Source organism: Phacochoerus africanus, chromosome 11, assembly GCF_016906955.1.
Source record: "Phacochoerus africanus isolate WHEZ1 chromosome 11, ROS_Pafr_v1, whole genome shotgun sequence".
Classification (NCBI taxonomy): Eukaryota; Metazoa; Chordata; class Mammalia; order Artiodactyla; family Suidae; genus Phacochoerus; species Phacochoerus africanus.
Window position 1 is genome coordinate 31,903,565 of NC_062554.1, and position 27,996 is coordinate 31,931,560.

At 35.6% G+C, this 27,996-nt stretch overlaps 1 long non-coding RNA gene across 4 annotated transcripts in view; it reads left to right on the forward strand.

Moving 5' to 3' along the window:
- The first annotated feature begins 7,414 nt into the window (after positions 1-7,414).
- The window catches only part of LOC125110976 (uncharacterized), a 63,930-nt gene continuing 43,348 nt past the window's right edge, over positions 7,415-27,996 (forward strand). For 3 of the 4 annotated variants that reach the window (XR_007130784.1, XR_007130781.1, XR_007130783.1), the window contains exons 1-4: positions 7,415-7,571; positions 12,868-12,926; positions 24,295-24,429; positions 27,857-27,995. This is a non-coding gene — a long non-coding RNA (uncharacterized LOC125110976). The remainder of the gene's footprint in view (positions 7,572-12,867; positions 12,927-24,294; positions 24,430-27,856; position 27,996) is intronic. The other variant, XR_007130782.1, reaches the window with a different exon arrangement.

Here is a 27,996-nt window from a genome sequence, read left to right on the forward strand (position 1 = left end):
TCCTTTTACTTCCCGACATGTTAAGACTGCATCTTTCTGCTTAAGTTGCAGCTGCTCCACACCAGGGAGACTGGATAGTACTTTTAGGTAAAAAGCTACATAAATACATTTCTTACCCAGTGTAGTTCCTCTCTGTCAAGATTTAACACCTCTCCATTTTGCCCCTGCTTTAGGGGACTCTCCAATGCCTTTAAATTGTTGTCTTTATATATAATGTCTACAGTTTATAATTATTAATTGTGTGTGGCTACAGCATGCTACCCTGTCATTACTGCAAGTGGAACCCAATGTCTGACTGACTTCTAAATTACAAACTTTAAGAATAATTTTTCACAATTAAGGTGGCTATTTGTTTGAAGTCTTCTCAAATTCAGTTTTTTTTAATTCTCTAAAGTGTATTCTCTGAATATATTTATCTCAATATTATAAATTTGAATTTTGTATGTATGAATATGTGAATTTGAGAACAAGTCTCCTGAGAAGTAAAGTTCAAATAACAGAAAAAGAACAATACACTGTTGAGAATATTTGCCCAAAATTTTGACTGATAAAATTATTTGTTCCCTTGGACCTTAGAACATGTCTGTCTATGCCAGTATTCTCTCCCATAGTAAATTCTTGGAAAAATACTGGGTTGGAATTCTGGAAATCTGGATTCTACGGTTGCATCTACTACTAACTATGATGTTGGTCAATTAGGATACTTGTACCTCAGTTGTTTTTTTTTTTTTTTTTCTGTAAAAAGAAGAGATCGCATCTTAAAGACTCTTGAGAATCTTATAGTCTCAGTTCATAATCACATATATGTATCAATCTCACCCCTTGACTTTATCTTTTTTGGCTAGTTATTCTAGTATGGTTTAAAAATGTTTCCATTGTTCCTTTCTTTGTCACTAATTGAGTCTTCCTTGGCCGTGCCTTACCTGGCACTCCTCTACCCTACACCCTCCTTTCCCTGCTCTTTGCCAGACACCAGATTCTACTGTGCTCCAACTGCTATTCTGAACTGCAGATGCTATGACTTAATCTGGTGTCTATCCTTCTCAGATCTAGAGAAAATGTATCTTCCCAGATGCCTGTTAACAATTCTAATTTATAAGATGGCTTGTTAACTGGAGAATATAAAAGCAAACAGCAGTGTTAAGAATGTGCACTATTTTTTTAAATTTTAAAGAATTTAAGTGTAATTGACTTACATTATAATATTAGTTTCAGGTTACCATCTAGTAATTTAGTATTTTTAAGCATAAAATGATCTCTACAAGGATGCACACTAAGTTTCATCATGTAGAAGAGAATATTAGACATCTTTCCCCATCCAAATTTGAGGAAAAATAGCACATACAGACTTTCCAACATTTTATGTTTAAAAACTACTTATTTTTCTCTGTACTTTGGGATCTGCTGTTAGTTATATACAGTTGAATTTAAGATATTGAAGACTTCCACGTTCTATGGTTTTATTTTTTATTTTTTTAAAAGAGTTCAGAGACACATTATAAATTTAATTTTAAAAAGAGGTCATGATCGTGAGAGAAATACAAATTAAAACAACAAGATACTGACAACACCAAATGCTGGTGAGGATGTGGAGCAACAGGGACTCTCATTCCCTGTTGCACTGACGGGAATGCAAAGTGGTGCAGCCACTTTGGAAGACAATTTGGAGCTTTCTTACAAAACTAAGCATAATCTTATCATATAATCCAGCAATTGCATTCCTTGTTATTTACCCAAATTAATTGACAATTTAGGTTTATACAAAAATTGCACACAGATTTTTTTCTTTTTTGGCTTTATCTTTAATGTATTGATATTTTATTCCGTTCTAAATGAGAAGAATTATGACTTTGTGGGAGTCCATAACCTAAAAATATGGAATACCTAGGTAATAATTAACAACTTTTTAATGAATTTCTTTTAAAAAAATACAGAAAAAATTCAATTTTATGTTAAAGTTATAGCTATACATCCTATATAGTTAAGAAATTTTTAAAGCCTCTATTTTGTTGACTGTAGGAAACTTTAGTAGTTGAACTAAATTTTTGGTGACTGAACTGAATTTACAGTTTAATTTCAAACTCTGATGGTTTTTGCAATTTTATTACGGAGTCAGGTATTTCTATATTTATTGTCAATGAGTCCAGTTAGGACTCTGTTACTACGTTGAATTAATAGAAATTAAGAACGGTACCCTGATATTTGTATTACTTATAAAGAATTGAGCTTGCTGAAAACTCAAATTTCTGGTAGAAAATTTGGTAGAAAAACCAAATTTCTCTGGATTGTATATAGCTACCAGTTTAATAATTATGCCAAAGTAATTTACCAGAAACCCTATGGACTTATTTACTTTGGGGATAGAAATTAAAACAGTTTTGTTCAGTATACTTATAATTACCTATGTCTTATTTTTTATACATATGTGTGCATATTTCACATATCCATATATATATTAAGTATATATTCTATTTTTTTACTTCTTGAGAAAGATATATAATTTAGAGCAAATATTAAAAGAGTCAAATACTCCTAGCTACCAGTTAAGTACCATTTCATGAACTAACCTCTACTTTTCTAAACATTTGCTTGTTTATTGTTCTTTTACCTGTCAGTTGCCCTCTGCCCATTTCATGGCTACAAGCTCTTTCCTATGTATTCTGAGATTTAATTACCTTATTAATATATTTCTATTATTCTGAATTTTAAATATTTACACCCTTTTTTCCAGTCTAAACTGTCTTCCCTATCATTTGAAGAAACCATGTTCACCTTCAGTCTATATTCTGTAGGGCTCAAGGAGATAAGTAACAATGGGTTATTTAGTCCAACTATGCTAAATTGACTCACCAAGCATGGATAGCTTTTTATTTCTTGTATATTTACTAAATAATTTTTTAAACTATTAAATATGTTTCATGTAATATTAAAAGGTCTAGTCGTATACAGTTTCCTATGCTTGGTATTCTTGTTTTTTCATCTGTTGTTATAAATATAAATATCTATTCTTCAAGGGAAAAAAGGCAGTTAAACACAATCTCTTGATATTTTGGCTACTCTTATAGACTGCAGTGAATGGATAAAATTCTGGTGTTTCCTCTTTTGGATCGTAAATCTCTATATTATATTTTAATTAGTTAATTATTTTATTTCTCTATTAGTTTAAGCATTTATGTCAAATACCTTACTAGACAGAGCATATAAAGATGTATAACACACAATCTCAGCTCCCAAGAAGAAACATGTGTGAATAGCACTATATACACTGTGAATAAACATGTGTTATTTGGTTGAGTCCCTGAGTGTTTATTTACATGTTTCCTTATCTATTTATTTACAGTTCTTTTTTTTTTTTTTTTCTTTTTAGGGCCACACCCATGGCATATGGAGGTTCCCAAGCTAGGGATCCAAACAAAGCTACAGCTGCCAGCCTACGCCACAGCCACAGCAATGCCAGATCCTTAACCCACTGAGCGAGGCAAGGGATGGAACCCACAAGCTCATGGTTCCTAGTCAGATTCATTTCCGCTGAGCCACGATGGGAACTCCACTTATAGTTATTTTTATACTTTAAAATGTGTCACTGTTTGGACAATAAATTATAGATACTATCATAATTGAACTTAAATAGCATGGCTAATTTCCTTCTTTTTTTTTTTTTTTTTTTACTCTTCTCTTTTTTTTAAATGGCCACATCTGCAACATATGGAAGTTCCAGGCTAGGGGTTGAGTAGGAGCTGCAGCTGCTGGCCTATGCCTCATCCATAGCAATGCCAGATCCAAGCCACATCTGCAACCTATGCTATTTATAGCTTATGGCAACACCGGATCCTTAACCAACTGAGTGAGATCAAGGATCAAATCTGCATCCTCATGGACACTACATCAGGTTGTTAACCTGCTGATCAACAATGGGAACTCCATTCTGACTAATTGCTAAATGAAACTTGAATATATAAACTTTTAACAATATAAATTAGTCAAAATATCTACCTATATTATTTGCATTTAGCAATTGAATTATGAATTCATGTTTAAGATTTTCTTATGTGTAATGCACTAATTCAGAATTTTCCATTTTAACATTTTATTAACCAAACTTTATCTAAATGATCCATCTGAATATTTAACATTTGTATTTTTGTCTTTAGTAAATATTTTAGGTGATCTAACACAATTTTTCGAAGTGTATATTTATTTGAGATAAATCATTTTTGGAGGAATTTATGTGTGAGGCAGAAATTTCAACACTTTTCATTAACACAGGGACAAGTTCACCCTCCCGTTCATCATGTAAATATATATTTGAGATTTTCTTCTTGCAACCAACTATCTAGTGGTATTCAAGTGTAAATTTTTTAAAGAATAAATTTAGGGATTTTAAAACTTCTCATATTTGCATTTGCAAAGTTCTATCCCTGCACCCCAGGTATAATTAGTAATTCTGAGTTAAATTTATTTCTCTTATTTTTTTTCTCCTTATCAGGTGACAGATAAACATCCCAAATTAGCATCATTTGAATTATTTTAGACTTGCGTGTTCTTACCTAAGAATACTTTGTCATTTAAAATAAAAACAGTATTACCCAGCAACAAGAGACTTTCTAAGGACTTAAAATACAAAGTTATGTTTCCTTTTCTTAGGGATTACTTTATATAAAAACTCAGTTGGATATATTTTAAAATTACGAAAGTGTGGTAAATGCTATGACAGAGAGGACTATATGAAATCTGGGGAGCAAATAACGGAAAGAATTGTCTTGCAATGTCTTCAACAGGCAGAAGAGGGAAGGAGAGGAATATGTCCCAAGAAGAGGGAAGAACAAGGAAAGTGAGAATAAAAAGGGTGCTTCAAGGTCCTGCCAATGCCTGGAGCCTGGGAATCATGTGAAAGAAATGTGAGAGACAGGCCTGGCAGGACTCCATACAGGTGTGGCTCATGGTGGTCATGCCTTCCAAACCTCAAAGTGAGACATATGGTGACCACAGATATTTCCAGAAAATTCTGACAAGGCATAGACTTTTAAGCCACCTTTGACTGTTCATTTAACCAACTGCTTTTATTAAAGAGATAAAATCTCTATTAAATTAGATGATTGGCCATGTGGCCCATCACTGCCATATTTTATGTGAAGCCATTGTCAGCTCAACTTGAAAGACAAAATGAGAGATTATCTTGCACATTTATAGTTTTTAGTACACAGCATAGGAAAGTTAAGAGACTTTTCACCTAACATCCTTCTGACATGTGCCAGTCCATATTCACTTGTAGAGCAAACACAGAGATGAGACAAATAATTTTCAAAGACTTCTGTATGGTGAGCTGGAATTAGGCAACCTGAAAAGAGCAAGCAAAAGAAATATTGGGAAAGCCTGCAAAAATAGAGAAGTACTCTAAACCTCTAGAAAATGCCAACGGCTAATTCAGAACAACTCAGGATGGGAGCAGTTCTCTTGAGAAGTCTCATGAAATCAATCAGTGAATATATTTGCCGGGAGTACACATGGTGCAGAACTCCAGGGGGTGTTAACAACAGGAAGAGCAGTGTCCTTGACCACATCACAGAGACAGTGTCAAGAACCAGCTGCCCAAGGAGATTCAGTTTCTTCTTACTTAAGGTATTTTTAGATCATAAAAGTTAAAGCTGCTTACTACAAAAACATAGAAAAAAATCAAACACAAAATAGAGAAAAAATTAATCAATAATTAATCCATGATCCAGAGTTACGTGTCCTGGGTCAAAACCCAGAGTATTTTGTTCCCCTAAGATTTTAATATAATGAAAGATTTTGAAATCAAGAGAGAAATCTTGAGTTCTTTACCTGTGAGATCCACTAGTATAAATGGATATGAAAAAAACCCAGAAGTTTCTTATGAGTTGTACCTTTCCCTTACTTAGTATTTAAAGCAAACCTATACAAGTAATAGGGTACTTCCCTACCAATATCTCTACCAGTACCACTACCCTGCTCTCTGTCAGGTAAATTGTGTGTGTGGATGGGGAGAGTTAAGGCTTGATCTGGAAAGAACAGTCTGGAGGAGAAAGAATTAAATATTTAATAGGTGGCATCAGTGCAACTGCCCTGTAGTAAAATATAACACAACTAAAACAGAGCAACTTCATAAGATTTTGGGAACAAGCAGACCTCATTGGTGCAGACAAAGTTCCTCCTGAAGTGGGCAGCCATTCTACTTGCCAGAACATATACTTATAGGCATAGGTTTCATTGTCCTAATCCACGAGGCTTTCCTGTCTCCATTGCCTCATTGCTGCATTTAGGGAACAGAAATCTTTTGCAATGTTGTAATATTTTTTTCTTTTGGGGGAGGTCTTCTATCAATAATGCTGCTGCAAAGCTGGGTAGAAGGTGAACCTACAGTAGTCTCGATTCCTACCCCTACTTCTTCTAGCCTGAGAGGGTCTCGTTCTAGTCAACAAATGGAGTTAGGTTGGTTGGGAAACAACATTCTTCTTCCAAAATATTTTGTCTAAACATTCACCTCTTTGCTCATTTAGAGACACAAAAGCCGTAAAAACTTGCAGGTCTTTCTTTTTTTTTCCCTGACACATACGTTTCCTAAATCAATGAATACAGAGTCAGTAACAAACTTAAATATGGGGAAAAGAAAGGAAAAGGAAAATTAAGAGAGACAAAAATAATATGTAAGTTGATATCTCAAAATCGATTTCAGTTACAATTTCTGACTCATGTGATTATTTGTTATGATAGATTTCTAAGCAGATCCTACTGCTGTATTTAGCATCTTGATGGATGCCCAAGCAAGGCCTGCAAAACTAGGCTCTGAAAGCATAAAGAAATGTGCTATTGGACCTGCCCACATCTTTAATATGGACATTGTGAAAGAATGTAATGGGGAGAAGCAGCAAATTGCTTTCCCCTGATATGATGGTTTCTATAGTGCAGGTACCACAGTTAGAAAACCAGCATCCAAATCCCCTTCTACTCATGAGTTATGTAACCTCAGATGAGTCACTTATTAATGGTTGCTACATATTTGGACAGAAGTTTCCTTGAAAGAAGGAATCGAGTTTGTTTGTTTTCATCTTTATATCCTCAGAGAAGAACACAATAATGCCATATATTCTTATATGCAATGTATGTTGAATAAATACATATTTTAACATTTCAGAACTTTAACATACTTACCAGTATGAAGTGATAATATGAGCTTCCACTCAGAGGATTCAGTGAACCTCCACCTGTAAATAAGTCTGACAAACACTGGAAGAGCTGGCATTCAATAGATGATAATTCCGCCCTCCATTCTTCTGCCCTTTCTTTTTCTCTTTTCTCCCATATTTCACTACTTAGTGAATATTCATAATCTATAAGGTTTTTCTTTCCAATAGGTATAATGTCTGGCTGTTGATCGACTCACAACAGATAACCATCATCATTATCAAGAGTAACAGCATAAATAGTCTTTGAGTGCCTCATCTACTAGACACTGGGCTGCTGACTTTGTCAACTGCTTTGGAGTAAGAACCCACCTCATCCCCTTCCCACTACCTCTCCATCAACCTTATACTTCACTGCTACTGACTCATGTAAATTAAATTTTTACCATATTTATTTGTTTGTTTGTTTATTTACCTTTTAGAGAAGTCAGTGCCTTTGTTGGTCAGTAGGCTACTTTTAATGCCAGGCTCCCAATCCATCCCTCTCTCCACCTTTTTTCCTTTGGTAACTTTAAGTCTGTTTTTGAAGTCTGTGCGTCTGTATCTGTTTTGTAAATAAGTTCATTTGTATAATTTTTATTTATTTATTTTAACTTTTTTTAGGGCCACATCTGTGGCATATGGAAGTTCCCAGGCTAGGGGTCGAATCAAAGCTGCAGCTGCTAGGCTACACCACAATCACAGCAACGAGGGACCTGAGCCACGTCAGTGACTTATACCACAGCTCACAGCAACGCCAGATCCCCAAACCACTGAGCAAAGCCAAGGATCAAACCCACATCTTCATGGATACTAGTTGGATTCATTTCCACTTTGCCACAATGGGAACTCCCCATTTGTATCATTTTTAGATTCCACACATATGTGATATCATATGATATTTGTCTTTGTCTTACTTATTTTACTTAGTATGATAATCTCTGGTTGCATCCATGTTGCTGTAAATGGTATTATTTTTCTTTTTTACAGCTGAGTATTTCATTATACATATGTATGACATCTTATTTATCTTTTTCTCTGTTAGTGGACATTTAGGTTGCTTCCATGTCTTGGCTATTGTAAATAGTGCTGCAGTGAACATAGCTGTGCATGTGTCATTTCAAATTATGATTTTCTCTGGATATATGACTGGGAGTGGGATTGCTGGGTCATATGGCAACTCTGTTTTTAGTTTTTTGAGAAATCTCTATACTTTTTTCCGTAGTGGTTGAACCAGTTTACATCCTCACCAGCAGTGTAGGAGGGCTCCCTTTTCTCTACATCCTCTCCAGCATTTATTGTTTGTAGGCTTTTTATGATGGCCATTCTAACATCATACACAAAAATAAACTCAAGATGGATTAAAGACTTAAATGTAAGACCAGATACAGTGTCTAATCTACTATAAAACTCCTAGAGGAAAACATAGGCAGAATGATCCTTGACAAAAGTTGTAGCAATATCTTTTTGGATCTACCTCTTAGAGTAATAAAAATAAAAGCATAAATAAGTGGTTTTTAATAAAACTTTAAAAGCTTTTGCACAGCAAAGGAAACCATAACCAAAATGAAAAGACAAAGACAACCCACAGAATGAGAAAAAATATTTGCAAATGAAGCAACTGATAAGGGATTAATCTCCAAAATATACAAACAACTCCTGGAGCTCAGTATCAGAAAAACAAACAACCTAATCAAAACATGGGCAGAAGATATAAATATTCATGTCTATAAAGAAGACATAGAAATGGCGAAAAAGCACATGAAAAGATGCTCAAAAATCTCTAATTGAAATGTAAATCAAAGCTAAGGTGAGGTATCACCAGATAAATTAACATTAACTTTCTCTCTCCCTTTTTGAAACAAGGAAATTCTTCCCTTTAATGAAACCTAGCTATTTTCCCATTAATGCTCTAATCTCTCATTTAACATATTCAATCATTTGATTATTTTTTCTATTTAACCTTTGTCTTTTTATATTTCCTCAGTTTTAAAGATCATCCTAAAGAATGAGATCTTGGAAATAAGCATATAGGGCTTACAGTTTATAGGTATGCAGTTCATTTTATCAAAGCAGCTGTGTTCCAGAAGGGGTAAAATAGAGTAAACAATATTCATTTCTATACTTTAAAACAGTGATTCTAAACTTTGTTTTATAAATAAAATTTTCCTTTTTCCTGAAGATAAATGCTAAATAGAATTGTATTCTTACAAGGTCAGAGTTATAAAAATAATTCAAACTTATATTTAGCTCATTATAAAATCAACTAATAGGGCAACTAAGACTTTCTTTGATAAAAACAAATATTTGCAGTTGAGAATCATGATGCCAACTTTAAAATTTTATATCAGAATCATCAAATTATTTATTTCTGTATTTCACTTGGCTCAGAGTTTGGAACAGTCCTTATTCTCACAGAGAAGTAATTTCAAATGATACTAGTTAATGTCTTTGCTCTCTTCTTGAAATCATAGATACTCTTCAGATATTTAAAGCTGAAAAAGCAAACCTAAAATCTGCACTCAAACCAGTTAGTCTTCCTTCTTAAACTAACATTCTGGTGTACTTGGATATCTTTTGAGGAAATGTTTACTAGGTTTTATAAAGTATTTAAAATATACTTCATTTAGGATGGAATCAAGCATTGAAAATAATTTTCTTATAGCATCCTGGAAATAAATTATACTCAAAGGCACTTCAAAACACATTGCCTAAACATTCGCTGACAAGTCATATCAATGTTTTCTTGGGTCATTCTCCCAAGTCAATGAAAATAAAAGCAAAAATTAAAAAAAAAAATAGGACCGGAGTTCCCGTCGTAGCGCAGTGGTTAACGATACCGACTAGGAACCAGGAGGTTGCGGGTTCGGTCCCTGCCCTTGCTCAGTGGGTTAACGATCCGGCGTTGCCGTGAGCTGTGGTGTAGGTTGCAGACGCGGCTCGGATCCCGCGTTGCTGTGGCTCTGGCGTAGGCCGGTGGCTACAGCTCCGATTCGACCCCTAGCCTGGGAACCTCCATATGCTGCGGGAGCGGCCCAAGAAATAGCAACAACAACAACAACAACAAAAAGACAAAAGACAAAAAAAAAAAAATAGGACCTAATAAAACTTACAACCTTTAGCAAAGCAAAGGAAAGCATTAATAAAATGAATGCATTTTAATTTAATTTAATTTAATAAAAGGAAAGCATTAATAAAATGAATTAATAAAATAAAATTAATAAAATGAATAAAATGGGAGAAAATATTTGCAAATGATGCAGCCAACAAGGGCTCAATTTCCAAAACATACAAAGAGCTCAATAACAAAAAACAACTCAATAACAAAAAACAAACAACCCAACAAAAAAAATGGCAGAATACCTAAATAGGCATTTCTCCAAAGAAGACTTACAGATGGCCCATAGGCACATAAAAAGATGCTTATCATCACAAATTATTACAGAACTGGAAATCAGAACTACAATGAGATACCACTTCCCACCAGTCAGAATTGCCAACATTAAAAAGTCTACAAAGCACATACTCTGGAGAGGGTTTGGAGAAAAGGGAACCCTCCTACACTGTAAGTGGGAATGTAAATTGGTATAGCCACTCTAGAAAAGAGTATGGAGATTTTTTAAAAAAAACTAAAAATAGAGTTGCCATATGATGCAGCAATCCCACTCCTGGGCCTATATCCAGAGGAAATAATGGTTTCAAAAGATGCATGCACCTCCATATTCATTGCAGCACTATTTACAATAATCAAAGATATGGAAGCAACCTAAATGTTATGGATAGAAGAATGTCCAAAGAAGATATGGTAAATATATACAAAGGAATACTAAGCCATAAAAAAAGAAGAAAATAAATGTCATTTGCAGCAACATGGATGGACCTAGAGATTATCATTCTAAGTGAAGTTAGCCAGAGAAAGACAAATGTCAAGTGATGTCACTTATATGTGGAAGCTGAAAAATGATACAAAAGAACTTATTTATGAAACATGAATAGACCCACAGACATGTTTATGTTTACCAAAAAGGAAAGGAAGGGGAGTTTCCATTGTGGCTCAGTGGTAACAAACCCGATTAGTATCCATGGGGAGGTGGGTTCCTTTGATCCCTGGCCTTGCTCAGTGAGTTAAGGATCTGGTGTTGCTGTGAGCTGCTGTGTAGGTTGCAGACGCGGCTTGGGTCCCCCCTTGCTGTGACTGTGGTGTAGGCTGGGGGCTACAGCTCTGATCCGACCCCTAGCCTAGGAAATTCCATGTACCTCAGGTGAGGCCCTAAAAAGACAAAAAAAAAAAAAAAACAACGAGGAAAGGAAGGGAGGAATAATTAGGATTTGTAGATAACTTCACAAAACTGTTTACAAAACATTAACAACTCACAGATGTAGAGGACAGACTTGTGGTTTCCAAGTGGAGAAGCAGGTAAGGGAAGGATAGATTGGGAGTTTGGCAGAGGTGAACCATTTTATTTTATTTTATTTTAATGTCTTTTTATTTTTTCCATTATAATTGGTTTACAGTGTTCTGTCAGTTTCTACTGTACAGCAAAGTGATCCAGTCACACATATGTATACATGATTTTTCTCATATTATCCATCATGTTCCTCATAAGTGACTAGATATAGTTCCCTGTGCTATACAGCAGGATCTCATTGCTTATCCACTCCAAAGGCAATAGTTTGCATCTATTAACTGTCTAATTCCCAGTCCATTCCAGTCCCTCTCCCTCCCCCTTGGCAACCACAAGTCTGTTCTCCAAGTCCATGAGTTTCTTTTCCGTAGAAAGGTTCATTTGTGCCATATATTAGATTCCAGATATAAGTGATATCATCTGGTATTTGTCTTTCTCTTTCGGACTTACTTCACTCAGTATGAGAGTCTCTAGTTCCATCCATGTTGCTGCAAATGGCATTATTTTGTTCTTTTTTATGGCTGAGTTATATTCCATTGTGTATCTATATCACATCTTCCTAATCCTTCATCTGTTGATGGTCATTTAGGTTGTTTCCATGTCTTGGGCATCGTGAATAGTACCGCAATGAACATAGGAGTGCATGTATCTTTTTCAAGGAAAGTTTTGTCCAGATATATGCCCAAGGGTGGGATTGCTGGGTCATGCAGTAGTTCTATATTTAGCTCTGAGGTACCTCCATACTGTTTTCCATAGAGGTTGTACCAATTTACAATCAACAACAAGGTCCTACTGTAGAGCACAGGGAACAATATTCTATATCCTGCAATAAACCACAATGGTAAAGAATATAAAAAGAATATATATGTGTACAAAACTGAATTGCTTTGCTGTACAGCAGAAATTAACCCAGTATTATAAATCAACTATATTTCAATAAAAATTTTAAAACCTCATTGCCTATTCACTGTTATTTACTTCTGGTCTTTAAATTGAAATGGTCTTTGGGGAAAAAAAATGGCCTTCAGTTTTCTTTGATAGGCTTTTATATGCCCATAAATGTACCATGCAGTTATAGTGATAAATAATGCCTCTCTCTTATCAGGAACACACTTTGTGACAATTATCTTACATTTATGTTCTCAGCTAATCATTTATAGAAACACTGCAAGGTAGGTATGTTATTATTCCCAATCTACATTTGAAGAGAGGATCATTAAATTTCTCCAATTTAACTACTAATTTCAAGTTAACGATAGTTTCACAATCTCTGACTGCAGGGCATCAGGATTGCAGCCATGCCTTGATAAAATGGGAGCCTGTGTTCACTCAACTAATGGTATGTGATGTCCTGTTTATCCATTGTTTGTTAAACAAAAGTTTAGTGTTTATGGGTATTAAGAATATGGAGAACATTTCATCTATGACATTCTCTCTTTGGGAGGTTACAGTATTTTTTTAAGGTTATATGGCCTGGAAAATCTCAAAGGAGTAGAACTCCTCACAGCATCTGGCTTGGCTAATTCTAAGTTTTCAGAAAGGAAAAGCAACTCTATATCACCAGTGGGGCATGAGGAGGTGAATAAGTGTAGGAGGTTTTTGTTTTATTTTATTTTTTTAATGATTTTTATTTTTTCCATCATGGCTGGTTTACCTGGGGATTTTTTGGTTTTGCTTTTGTTTTTTAAACTCATATCAATGTTATTTGTTAAATTTGATATTTGTATACCTGTTTTCAAATGCCTTTTTCGAACAAAATGTAAGATGACTTGAGTCTTCTTTATTTATGGCCTTCAGGATGCAGAGTAATGATTTAAGGTTTAGGAAATTTTAAAATGGTAGCAGTCAGGATTTGAACCCAGGCAGTCAGATTCTACAGCCTGCCTTTATAGCTTACTCTGCCAGTTGTCTTCCATGGTAATAAACGTATTCATAAAAGCACTCATTTAAGAGTTATCAACTCCTCATACTATACATTTCCCAAATTTCCTGGCATTGGATGTGTACATGCTGAGACTAATAGACAACTAGTTGAATATGGTGGAGCAGATTTCATTATTGGGTACAAAGTTGGGTTATGTGGACTTTTAAGTATAGTATTTTAAAATTGAAATATAGTTGATATACAATACTATATTATTTTCAGGTGTGTTATACTTAATACCCTTCACTTATTTTTCCCACCCCTGCCACTCTCTGCCTGTCTGACAATAACTTACTGTTTTTCTTTTTTTGGTTGTTTTGTTTTTTTAGATTCCACAGTAAGTAAAATTGCACTATACTTGTCTTATTTTATTTCACTATTTCACTTAGCATAAGACCCTTTTGATATACTCATGTTTTTGCAAATGACAAAATTTCACATATATATATCTCATATCTTCTTTATTCATGATGAACACTTGACAAACACATATATGTATGTTAAACTAGTAATCTTGTTTTCTTCAGATTAATATCTAGAAGTGAATTTGTTGGATCATTAGATAGTTCTATTAATAATTTTTTTTTAGGAACCTCCTCACTGTTTCCATTGTGGCTGCACCAATTTACAATCCTGGTAACAGTGCATGAGGGTTCCCTTTTCTCCACATTATCACCAATACCTGTTATTTGTTATCTTTTTAATGATAGCCATTCTGACAGGTGTGAGGTGCTCTCTCATTATGATCTTGGTTTTTGCATTTCCCTGATAATTAGTGATGTTAAGCATCCTTTCATGTGTCTATTGGCCATCTGTATGTCTTATTTGGGTAAGTATCTATTTAGATTCTCTACCCATTTTTTAATCTTGTTATTCATTTTTTGATGTTGTATGTTCTTTGTATATTTTGGATATTAACCCTTTCTTGTATATATCACTTGCAAATATCTTCTCCCATTCAGTAGTCTGCCTTTTGTTTTATTGATAATTTATTTCACTGTGGAAAAACTTTTTACTTTGAGGTAGTTCCATTTGTGAATATTCTTTCCTGTCAATTTTTGGAATAGTTTGAGATGAACTCAAACTCTTCTCTCAATGTTTGTTAAAATTCACCTGTGAAATTGTCTAGTCCAAGATTTCTATTTGTTGGTTAGTGTTTTTCATTACCATTTCAATTTCAGTACTGGTAATTTTGGTCAGTTAATTTTTTCTGTTTCTTCCCCTGGGAGATTGTATGTTTTTAGGAATTATCAGCACATGGAAGTGCCCAGGCTAAGGGTCCAGTCAGAGCTGCAGCTGAGGCCTACACCACAGCCATGCCGACACCAGCTCTAAGCTCCCTCTGCAACCTACACCACAGTTTATGGCAACACTAGATCCCTAACCCACTAAGCAAGGCCAAGGATCAAACCCACATCCTCATAGAGACAATGTTAGTTCCTTAACCAGCTGAACACAACAGGAACTCATATTTGAATATTTTTTATGTCCCTCCCTTCCCTTCAGGGATAGCAATGGTAGACTACTAGAAGTTTCCCCATAGCTCACTGATATTTTTAAGTAGTTTCTGCAAATTCTAACATCTAATATTCTAATATAATATATAATATTCTAATATAATTCTAATATATGTGTTACCTCTTGATTGTTTTAATTGACTTTTTCTGTTCTTCATAATTCATATCTTCTTATTTCTCTGTATTCCTGCTGATTTTGAATGGATGCCTAGAATTGTGAATTTTACCTTTTTGGGTGCTGGATATTTTTATACTGCTATAAATATTCTCAAACTTTGCTCTGGGATACACTTAAGTTACTTGGAAAGACTGACTCTTTTTGGTCTTGCTCTTAAAATGTGTTAGGTAGGATAAGAGCAGTGATTTATCTAGCCTAATTATTCCCCAACTACTGAAGCAAGACAATTCTGGTATTCTATCTGATATCCCATAAATTGGGGATTACGTGTATAAATTATAGTCTGGCTGGTAGAAAAAGGCACTGTTACTATCCTTGTGCGAGTGCTCATCACTGTTAACTAGTAAGTCTTTTGGGATTTTTCTACCACTGTTTTGTGTTTTAGAATACACATGTGTCTATTGATACTCCATTGTAGGCTCAAAAGGACCCTATGGGAAGCATCTAGAGTTTCTCCTCTGTAGTATTCTATCCTACCTACTCTAGATACTTTGATCTCTCTGAACTGTCAGGTCCATCTTCTCAACTCTGACCAGGCTCTGCCTAGGGTTCCCTTTTCTCTGTTGTAGCTTGGAAACTATCTCAAGATAGTAAGGTAAAGAATCTTTAGAGCTTACCTTATTTATTCATAGTCTCTGTCCTTTGTTGCCTGGAGTTCAGTGCTTGTGTGATTGAAATGTTTATTTCATATATTTTATCCAGTTTACAGTTATTTCAGACATAGAAGTAAATCTAATCCCAAATACTTTATCTTATCCAGAAGCAGAAGTCTCTTACTCTTTTATTGCTTTCTTTCATCAACGAGTCTCAAAAACACAAACTCTCTCTCTCTCTCATAAGCACATGCTTTTTTGCCCTTTGCTAATTTGCATATTCACAACACATAACTGTCTGTAGAACTTTACATGTTGGAGCAAGAACAACTATATCATCTCCAATGTAGCAACCCCACTGTCTAACGCAATTACTAGCAGATCATGTTCACTTTATAAATGATAGATTGAATAAATTAATAAATGAACAAATATATGAAGACCCATCTGCACTTTCTCTCTCTCATATGTTGAATATTACAGATGTTATATTTAGGGAACCTAAAACTCAGCCAAATAATTACGTACATAGAGTTTGGTGGGAATTAGATTAAGTACAAATCTAATAAAAGCAGAAGGTATTATACATAATTTAAAAACTGGATGGGAATTTCCACTGTGGTGCAAAAGGATCTGCGGCATCAGGATTCAGGTTAGATCATGGCCCTGCACAGTGGGTTAAAGGGTTGGGCACTGCCGCAGCTGTGGTGTAGGTTGAAACTGCAGCTCCAATCTGATCCCAGAGCTGGGAATTCCATATGCCATGGGTTGGCCAAAAAAGAGAAAAGAAAAAAAATGGAGATTACCAGATTACCTCTAAAGTCCTTCTAGCTCTGTGTTTCTCTTATCTGGAGGAGCCAAAGATAAGTGAGCAGTATACTAGGTCACATTCATTTATTACTTACTACTTAAATCAGCATAATTTCACAGTTTTTCCCTTAACTTGGTGTTCTTCCAAAGAATTATTTTAAGATATCATTAGCTTAAAAGCATTTCATATTTTAAATGCTATATTTATTACTTTTTAAATGTTAATTTTCTATAGCTACAAACTGAGGCCATATTTAAAGTTGAATAAAGCTTAGGAGCAAAATCACATTACCAAAATTATAACTGTTCACATGAAGATTTGGGGTCTATGTTTTATTTCCCTCAATTAATATAGCAGTATTCCAAGAAAACAAAATGAAATAAACCACAAAAATCATTGCCTTTTTAAAGTTAATTCTTCCATGAAAACCATGATGGGTCAGGACAGCCTTGTGTATTTTTATACCTGCCCATCTTGATATATGTCTAATATTTTCTCCTGCCTTAATTCTGTAAACATTCTATCTTCCGTTAGTGCTTATCTTGATGCAATCAAACCCATGGCACACCTGTCTCTGCAGAAGAAAAGAGAGTGTGAGTCATTTGGGAGGAGCACGGTCACATTAACTCTTGGAAGACACAAAAGATAATTTATGAAATTGAGTTTCTGAGGACATAACATGATGCCCTCATGAGTAAAAAGAACCCATGGATATCCTGAAAGAGGTCATCTCTTCATTCTCACTAAAGGGTTGCAGAGCCATTAAATGCCAAATTAAACTCTAGAAATAGTGCTATAGACTTTAGTAAAATAATTGTAAGTAGTTGTGATGAACTACCATTCAGAATGTTTATTCTCAGGCTGCTTCTTTGTGGCTGCTGATCAGCCTGCTTGAACACATTTGTACCTTGCTGTTCTGCTTCACTTTTGGAAATGCACTTTCATCTTTAGTATAGATACCATTTGTGTTTTAAGGACACAAATCTGAAGAATAACAAGACCAGTATTACTCCGTTGAGTTGTGGCCTTCTGTTTTCAGTGAAAACAGCACTGAGTTCTTTCCCTGGCTCTATACTAAAAGAGGAGGAAGGCAAAACAAAACAAAACAAAAAAAAAGGTAAAAGCCAGCACTCTCATAGACCTGGGCAAAGAGAACACTGTGTCAGGATGGCATTTCATAATGATAAGGAAAAAGCAATTTGCTCATCTAGGTGAGTGCTTTATCTTCTGGGGGTGTGTAACCTGAAGAAAGTAAATTATTTTTTCCTGGTACCAGTTGGTATCCAAGAGGAGGTAATTTACCTCATAATGTCAAGACACCCTGCTGCCATAAAAGTGGTTATATCCCTAGCTTGCTACGAGGAGCGTGCTTGCCTCGCAGTTGAGCTGATCCCTTCATAAATCACCCAATCCAAGGCTGAGATGTTTCAGAGCATAAGAGCAAGTGTACAAATGAATGATTTTTTAAAGGGGGTAGCTAGAATTATGTTTTTTAGCCCCTCCAGTGGTTGCAATTTGACTGCACTGTTTCCTTGGAAACAAAGTTTTTTTTTTCTTTTCCTTTCTTCTTTTTTTGTTCTAAAATGGTTTTTTTGTTTTGTTTTGTTTTGTTTTTTGTTTTTTTGTTTTTTGTTTTTTAAGTAAGCTTTCCTCACTGGTCTATAGGACTGCACTTCAGTCTTACACATGCTTCACAGCTGGATGTTGTAAAGATGACTTCCTCTGCTTGCTGTTGGAGACCACACATGTGGGAAAGGGAGGGTTGGTCTGTTGAAGACCCTGAGATAAACCTGCCTCTTGAGGAAGAGTGGTTCAACTCATTGTAAAGTACTGATAACAGAAGAGCATCTTATAAGCAGAATATTATTTGAACTCTTTCTCTGTGACTAAGGAAATAATTTATCATTTGGCTGGGGATTTATTACTTTTTCTACATCATTTGAGACATAGGTTTAAGGAAAGTAACACTGAAAGTTAATATTCATATTAAGACATCTTTAAACAAATAGTCACATTGCGCAAAGCCACTCAAATTGAAAGTCTTTAGCTCGGCTTTGGCACATATGTTTTTCATAAACTGATAAGACTACCCTGCCATTTTGTTCCAAGTTGTGTGTGAAACTCAAGGAGAACCGGATTGCATATATAGATGGAAAGTTAGGGTATCATTTCTTCATTCATTTATTCACTAAGTGTTTATTGGGAGCCTAACATGTACTCAGTACTGTGATAAATGCAGGGTTAGAACATAAACAGCACAAGCACAGTCCTAACGCTAACATCCTGGGGTTTCTAGTTCAGTTAGGCACATGGGCTTTAGGGGGTAAATCTCAAAAGTAATTAGAATTTTGATAAGACCTATGAAGGAAAAGTATAAATTTCTTTAAAGTATGTACTGGAGGACTTAATTTAGTCTGGAAGGCTGAGGTGTCAACAGAAAGCTTTTTTTTTTAATACAGTATAATTGACTTACAGTGTTGTGTTAGTTTCAGGTGTACAACAAAGTGAATCAGTTGTACATAGACATATATCCATTCTTTCTCAGATTCTTTTCCCTTATAGGTTATTACAGAATAGTGAGTAGATTTCCTCGTGAAAAGCCTCCCTTTTTAAAGTGGACACTAACAAGATTGAGGTGGGAGTTGGAAATTCCTGGCAGAGAAATTTAATTGGGCGTAAGTGCCAAGGGGGGGAATAAGACTGAAATAGTTAGAAATTAAAGGGGATACTATCATGAAGAAAATCAAGTAAGGGGAGAATAGCTAAAAATTAGAGTTATTGATTTGTTCATATAATAAACACATTTGTATGGAATTGATTCTGTTCCAGGAGGAGCTATAAGTGCTTTACAAATATTTATCCATTGAATCCTTCTAATAATCCTTTAAGAGATATGTACAATTATTATCCCCATTTTATAGATGTGGAAACTAAGAGATAATATTTTATAATGAGATTAAATAACATGCCATCAAGGAACTAAAAACCATGCAAAATATTAAAATTTTGATCCTAATAGTAATAAGAATTTATAGAATGGTTTTAAGCAGAGGAATATTTTCATCAAAATTTTTATTTTAACTAGATTATCTCTGATCAATGCCTGAAGAGAGGATGAGGGGTAAAACGTCTAGCAAGAATGAATGAGAAAATAGGTTAGGAGGCTACTGCAGGACCCTGGGAGAGAGATGACAGTGCCATGGTACTGGGCCTGCAAAACATGGATGGATTCAAGAAATGTTTCAGAAATTGAAGGGACAGGAATTGGAGATGGAATAGATGCGTGATTGTGGGAGGGACAAGTCAGGGGTGTCATTTCAGACTTCTCTCATAACTAGTTATATACAGGACCGTTTATTAAGTTAGGGGACACAGGCAGAGTTAGTGGGGATAGAGAAGAACCTTACATTTTGTTTCAGCTCTAATGAATTTGTAGTTCCTAGGGTATATTTACATGGAGATGTAGAGAAAACACTTGGATTTGGGATAATGAAACCCAAAAGCAAGATCTGAGAAAAATATGTATTAATTTGGAGGTTATTTGACACTTATTTATTTATTTTTCAATTTGTTTCTTCTCTAGACTCTAATGTAGAGGCAAAGAAATATAGTAATTAAGAAGTACCGATGTAATGATATAGTCCATAACAATACTAGGGGTTTTGAGACCACAGAAATTGTATACAGAGGAAAGCGTTGAGGATGTTTATGTTACTTCTGTATCACCTCTGTATTGATTTAGAAGAAAATATGCAGGAGGAACTGAGGCTGGAGGGAGGCACGGTGATGACCAAAATCTTCCTAGTTATCATTTCTTGATCTTTATTAGCAGAAATTGCTGGCAGCTTATATTCTGACTTCCAAATATCGTAACAAAATTGTAAAAGACCTTCATTTCATTTTTACCTCTAACCCTTTCTACCAAACATCCACTAAAAGCTTTCTCCTAAAATCAAGATCTATTTAACATGTATAATTGTGAGGCCTGCTTTTACTGGGCCAGATTCCATACTGAAGAACAGTTCTGGTCCTTTTTTTCACCATGCCATACTATGAAATGGAGCATCAAATAAATGGATCCATAGAAAAAGTAATTCCACCTAAATCTTCTTTGTGATAAACTGTTCCCTTGCAATTTATGGCATCTTGTAGCATTGTCTGAGAAAAGAGCAAAAGCTTTGGAAGCTGCTGCCCTTCCTTAAATCCTGCAGTCTCCTTGCTTTATAACCTTCTCTTCAGTTTATTCCCTCCTGCTTTTCTGTATCTTCCAATAAGTTTGACTTTTCCCATATCTTCCCTCAAGCTTTTTCAAAATTTTGTCTTCTTAGTTCATTAATAGCTGTTTGACATTTTATTGGCATCGAAGCTCAAGGAATTTGTGTAAAAAATGGTATGTTTTTGTGTATGTGTATATATATGTGTGCACATATGTCTATATGACTCTATCACAAATATATTTATAAAAGATGAAAATAGATAGGAGTTCCCACTGGGGCTCAGCAGTAATAAATCCGACTAGTATCCAGGAGGATGCAAGTTCAATCCCTGGCCCTATTCATTGTGTTAAGGACCTTGCTGTGAACTATGGAATGGTTTGCAGACACGACTCCAATCTGGCATTGCTGTGGCTGTGGTGTAGGCCGGCAGTTGCAGCTCTGATTTGACCCCGGGCCTCAAACTTCCATGAGCCGCAGGTGTGGCCCTAAAAAGAAAAAATAGAGGTGATAATAGAAAACTATCTTTCTTTTTATTTAATGAGCTCTAGTCTTCTAGTCAACATGGAGTCTAAGGGCAGATCCTCAGGCTCTGAATATGTGCTTTGTGCTCTGGGAAATGGGCAGAAGACTATATAAGAAGTCAGATATACTTTTGACTCCATCAAGTAATTTCTTGGGCCTTTGTTTTCTCAAGAGTTTGGCCAAGAAGATCTGCAAAGTTCCTTCTAACTCTAACATTCTGTGATTCTTCTTCTGAGTAAAGTACTAGTTTATGATGAGTAAAATAAGAAAATCTGCTTCCAGTGGTGGAAGGCTAAGCCTTAGAAGAGAGGAGGGCACCATTCTTCTGAAAGTTAGGACAGATTTGGAAGTGAAAGTTCTATGTGGAACGAGAAGGACCTCTATTCACTTTGTGAAATAGGAAGCAAGCTCTCTGCTGTCTCACTATTATTTTCCAAGTGACTTTCTTTTCCTCTGACTAAACTGTAAGCTCCTCGAAGGTAGGGGCTATATAACATTTTCAAGGATTATTACAATGGCTGGTACATAATACATGCTCAATAAATATTTATGGACTGATCAGAGGCAAGTAAGTGACGTGAAATACGTTAAAGTGACAAAGATCAGAATTGGCGCTTAGTAGAATTTTTAATGGAAGCCCAAAAGGCTTGGAGAATAGGGAAGGGCAAAGAGGGGTAGACTCATGCCTGGGTTCACAAATGACAGACAGAATGAAAACTACCTCTCCCTTGATGGTTAATCTCTATCAAGGACTTTACAATCAGAAAGTGAAAAACAATCGCTTGTAAATGGAGACCCAATATGAGAATACTTCACTAATTTAGAAGTCTTGGGAGAAAGGTACAAATGCTGAAATGCTTGAAGAATCACAGAAAACAGAAGTACCAGACTTTTGGAGATGGGAAAATACTGAACAGTGACTGGGAAAAAAAAATGAGTACTAGACATTACAATCTAGATATAAATTGGATAATTTTCAGCCGAATCTTAGAATGGATATTAAACAAAGCCAGTCTGACTTAGTTGTGTGCTGGCCTCACCAATTTCCAGCTGTACGGCTTTCAACAAGTGATAGAACCTCTCTGTGCCTAAGTCTCCCCAAAAGTAAAATCAGAGTACCTATCTTACAAGAATGCTTGAAGATTAAATTCTCTTAAGGCATGTCGAAGATTGCAGCCACATACTAAGTGATCTATCAGATTGGGCATTATTACTATTATTATTATTATTCACTCTTAAAAAGGAAGTGATATCACCAGGGGATCTCTAATAAGAATAAATCATACTTTACAAACTCATTTTCAATTTTTTTGGAAAAAGTTTTTAGATTTCCTATTCAAGGGCATTTCATAGATAAATTTGGATGACAGTAAACCCTCCAGATAAAGTCTTTGCTGCCCTCCTCCTAAAGAGAGTGAGAGATGTCCATTTGTGAGAGATGTTTAACTAGGAGGATAAAATATTAAGAGAGTAAATGAGTTAGTATACTTTCTCCCCTTAAGGAGAGGAGAGTCTACTGTACAGAATACTGGAAGAATTTACAGTTAAGATTTTTGCTCATTATAAACAACTTTATATTAATTAAAATTTTCTTTAAAATTATTAACATTTAGGGATTTCCCCCCATGGTTCAGTGGGTTAAGAATCCAACTGTAGGTGGCTCTGTCTCTGTGGAGGTGTGGATTTGATCCCCAGCCTGTCTCAGTGGGTTCAAGGATCCACTGTGGCTGTAGTTGTGGCTTGGATTCAATCCCTGGCCCAGGAACTTCCATATGTTGCAGGTGCAGCCATAAAATTAAAAATTTAATAAATAATAAAAATAAAATAATTAACTTTTAGAGTTGAAATTACCCGAAAGAAAATTTTCAGAGCAAATGTTCATATCATAGCTGAAAAACTGAGGTTAAGAAAGTCCAATGAATAGCCCACAGGCACACAGCTAGTCTGCCACATAGCTGAGATTTGAAAAAAAATTTTGATGCCAGGTGTGTTTCAGGCTACCTCCTGGTAATAGGAAAGTTAAGGTATAGATCTTGTGTGTTTCTCCCTCTAGGGGACTATTTCCTTACCAAAATCAAAGGTGCTGTTAATGTCCATTGACTGACCATACTGGCAAAGGTAATGAGGTTACCTGTTCTTATTTCAGGGACTGAGGGACTGTCTTGCCCATTTTACCATTTCAAATCTGATCTGGCCTCCAATAGTAGCAGTGGTGCTCACTAAGGAATTTAGACAATTTTCCTGATGCTACATAGAAATTTTATTTGCGGGTCAAGTATATTTCCTGGATTAACAAGCATAAAACTTTGCTATCTAGGCTATTGTGGTCAGAATTTCTCTCTCTCTCTCTCTCTCTCTCTCTCTCTCTCTCTCTCTCTCTCTCTGTCTTTTGTCTTTTGTCTTTTCGAGGGCTGCACCTGCGGCATATGGAGTTTCCCAGGCTAGGGGTCTAGTCGGAGCTGTTGCTGCCAGCCTATGCCAAAGCCGCAGCAACACCAGATCTGAGCTGAGTCTGCAACTTACACCACAGCTCACGGCAACACTGGATCCTTAACCCACTGAGCGAGGCCAGGGATCAAACCTGCAACCTCATAGTTCCTAATTGGATTTGTTTCCACTGTGCCATGATGGGAACTCCTTCTTCTTCTTCTTCTTTTTTTTTTTTTTTTTTTTTTTAATGGCTATACCTGTGGCATATGGAATTTCCCAGGCTAGGAGTTGAATTGTAGCTGCAGCTGTGACGTGTACCACAGCCAGAGCAACGCTGGATCTGAGCCCCATCTGGGACCTAAGCCTCAGCTTGCAGCAATACTGGATCCTTAACCCACTGAATGAGGCCAGGGATTGAACCCACATCCTCACAGAGACTATGTCAGGTCCTTAACCCAGTGACCCACAATGGGAACTCCAAAGTAAGATTTTTTTTTTAATTTAAATGCCTGTAGGTTATGCAACTTAAGCAAGTTTTCTTTAATCTGATTGAGACTCCAGCACATCCTACCTTTCTGTTTCTTGAAGTCATTTGTGATTCCTGACACAGAACTCCAGGATGTTCCACATTGATGTATCTTCATCTCCAGGTACTCTCCTTCACTTGTAGTGTTTATTAATTTAAGCTCCTCATGTCAGTTTTTCTATCCTCACCTGTTACTCCCAGCAAGCATAATTTCTTTCCAAACTATGTGTAACTTCTTTTATTCTCTGAAAAATGTTACAGCTTCAGACAACTGCAGAATGTAAATCGCTTCTGAGGAGAGAGTGGGTTCTGGTCTCAATGCTTGTTATTTTGAGGAATAGGGAGTCCTGTGTCTAGTCAAGAGGAGCATAAAATTGTGTGAAGATTTCAGGAGTTCCTGTAATGGCACAGCAGACATAAATCCTACTAGGAACCATGAGGTTGCAGGTTCGATCTCTGGCCGTGCTCAGTGGGTTAAGGATCTGGCATTTCCCTGAGCTGTGGTATATGTTGCAGATGTGACTCAGATCCGGTGTTGCTGTGGCTGTGGTGTAGGCCAGCATGTGCAGGTCTGATTCAACCCCTAGCCTGGGAACTTCCATATGCTGCATGTGTGGCCCTAAAAAAGCAAAAAAAAAAGTGGCGATTTCAGCTCAGGACTACAACTGTACTTGTCTTTCAGTATCTAAAATCAGACACACTTGGCCACAATACAAATTTTTTCCTTTCTGAAATTCTCATCAATTTTATTTGAAGAATTCATATTTTTAAAGCTAGTATAATGATAGGGAAACAACTAGATCCTACTGAATAATAAAGAGAAGTATAGTCAATGTTCTATGGTACACCATAATGGAAAAATATTTTATATATATTTTTATATATAAATAAATGGAATCACTTTGAAGTACAGTAGAAATTAACACAGCATTGTAAATAACCCTACTTTAAACAAAAATAAAGACTTTCTCAGAAAAAAAAGTAGAATACACACAATGAAATACTACTCAGCAATAAAAAATGAAATAATCCCATTTACAGCAACAGGTAGGACCTAGAGATTATCATACTAAGTGAAGTAAGCCATGCAAAGACAAATGTCATTATGCTGCTTATATGTGTAATCTAAAAAATGATACAAATGCATTTATATATGAAATAGGAATAGACCCACAGACACAGAAAAAAAAGCCACGGTTACCAAAGGAAAGAGGGATGGAATAAATTAGGGGTGGAGTTTAGGATTAACATATGCAATATATACACAAGCATATAGAAAATAGATAATCAACAAGGCCTAGTGTATAGCACAGGGAAACTATACTCAATGTTTTGTAATAACCTATATGGGAAAAGAAACTGAGCAACTGAACCACTCTATTGTACACCTGAAGCTAACACAATATTGTAAATAAACTACACTTCAATAAAAAAATTAAAAAATTTTGGAGGTCCCTGGTGGTTCAGTGGGCTAAGGAGCCAGTATTGACTGGTTGCTGCTGTGGTGCAAGTCCTATCCCTGCCCCCAGAACTTCCACATACCACAGGAGTGACCCAAAAAATTATCTAAAAAAATTAAAAAGCTAAAAAAAAAATAGTAAAAGTAGTATAATGTTGACATCCCTTCTGGGAATGAAATAACTGGTTTTTTTAGTGTTAAAGAATACATTAACCTTCTCACTCCATTGGGTATATTTGTAAATTTGCTTAAGTTAACAGCCAACAATGCCCCTGGGCCCAAGCTGCTTTTCTCTGTCTTAAATTTAGCTCTGAACTTTAGAAAATGATGAAAAAAATTTAGCTCACCCCCACTCCACTGTACTGACTTACTTGAAAAAAAAAAAAAAGTTGAATACCAACTATGCTTTGGGTGCTGTTATTTATCTCTGCATTCCCAGTGTCTAAAACAGAGCTCCTGCCCTAGAGGAGATGACATTTCTGTGGTTTTTATATTTATGAAATCCAATGTAGAAGATCAACAAGAACTGGAAGAGACTGGGAAAGAAATCTTCATGAATCAACTGAGGATTTCTGTGGATTCTGTGGGGTTAAGATGTACAGAGGAGATAGGGAAGGATCACTACATAATGGGAACAGCACACATGGAGGCATGGGGATGTGACAGCAATGGAAGAGGAGGGTTAGTGGATTCTAGAGGGAGAGAAGCACAGTATTAAGAATTAGCCATGATTTATTTATATATAAATGATTTTCAAAAAAACAATAAAAACAAAAAAATAGTGTAAACGTTAAAAAAAAGAATTAGCCATGAAAAGAGTGTGTAGGAAATCAGATTCAGAATTTTATTTTTAATCAATTTATAAGGCACTACATTTACATTTCACCTCAGGAAACTAAACTCATTTGCCTATTCAGCATTTCCTGAACATCTTCTGTTTGTTAAGCTCTGTGCTAAAATTTTATCATAAAGGGGTAAGTGAGATACAGTCCATTCCATTAAGCAGCTTTCAGTCTAGTTGAGCCAAGACCCTCTACCCAACCCTCTACTCCCATCCAAACCCTATTTTGGAAAGGTGACAAAAATGGACTTGGAGGAGGCTAGATAAGGGGTATAGTGCAATTGTCCACCTGCTAAGAAAAATTGCCCCAAGCCTATATAATGTCCAAGCCTATCCTAAGTATCATGTAATAAATAATGTCAAAAAACATATCTTCCATTTTGCTAGAATTTGCATATTCATCCATTTTTAATTTAAAATAGCATCCTTATTGTGTGTCAGGTATTATGTTAGATTCTGAGGATTCAGAAATGAGCATGATAGACTCACTACCTGACCCCCTTGCTGTACAGTGGGAAAATAAAAAATAAATAAATAAATAAATAAATAAAAATAAAAAAATAAAAAAAATAGACTCACTACATAGCTTTCTTGAGTTTATATCATAGCTAGAAAATATTCAGAGTGTTACAGAAGTATATGAGAGAGAAACACACATAAGTAGATTTAGAGAGGCAGTGTAGGGAGAAATCTGGGAAGGTTCCTGGAGGAAACTCAACTGAGGATCCATTGGAGTTTTCTAGAAAAAAAAAAGAGGCAAAAATTATACTAAATCTAGGGAACCACATGTAAGAAGATCTGAAGAGAAGGTGAAGTATATTTGGTGGAACTATAAGTCAATATATATATATATATATTTTTTTTTTTTGTCTTTTTAGGTCTGCATCCATGGCATATGGAAGTTCCCAGGGTAGGGGTTGAATTGAATCTGTAGCCACCAGACCTATGCTACAGCCACAGCAATCCAGATCTGAGCCGCATCGGCAACCTACACCACAGCTGACTTCATTGCCAGATCCTTAGCCCACTGAGCAAAGCCAGGGATCAAACCTGCAACCTCATGGATACTAGTCATATTCATTTTGCTGAGCCATGACGGTAACTCCTTATATAATATTTATATAGAGGTTCATTATAATATGAATAATTATTCAAAAGAAACAGAATGCTAATATCAAAGAGTTGGAAATATTAAGTCACACAACATATAGCAAGTTTCCTAAAAAAATAGTTTTTATTGTCTCTATTTAGATCCCTTAAAATCAGAAAAGGAGAACCAGAGGCAAGGACCGGGATGTATGTGATTCATTCAGAGAACATTCTGCAGGAAGAACCAATAAAGGAAACAGGATAACAAAGAAGACAGAGCTGAGCAAGGATGTGGTTTCAGG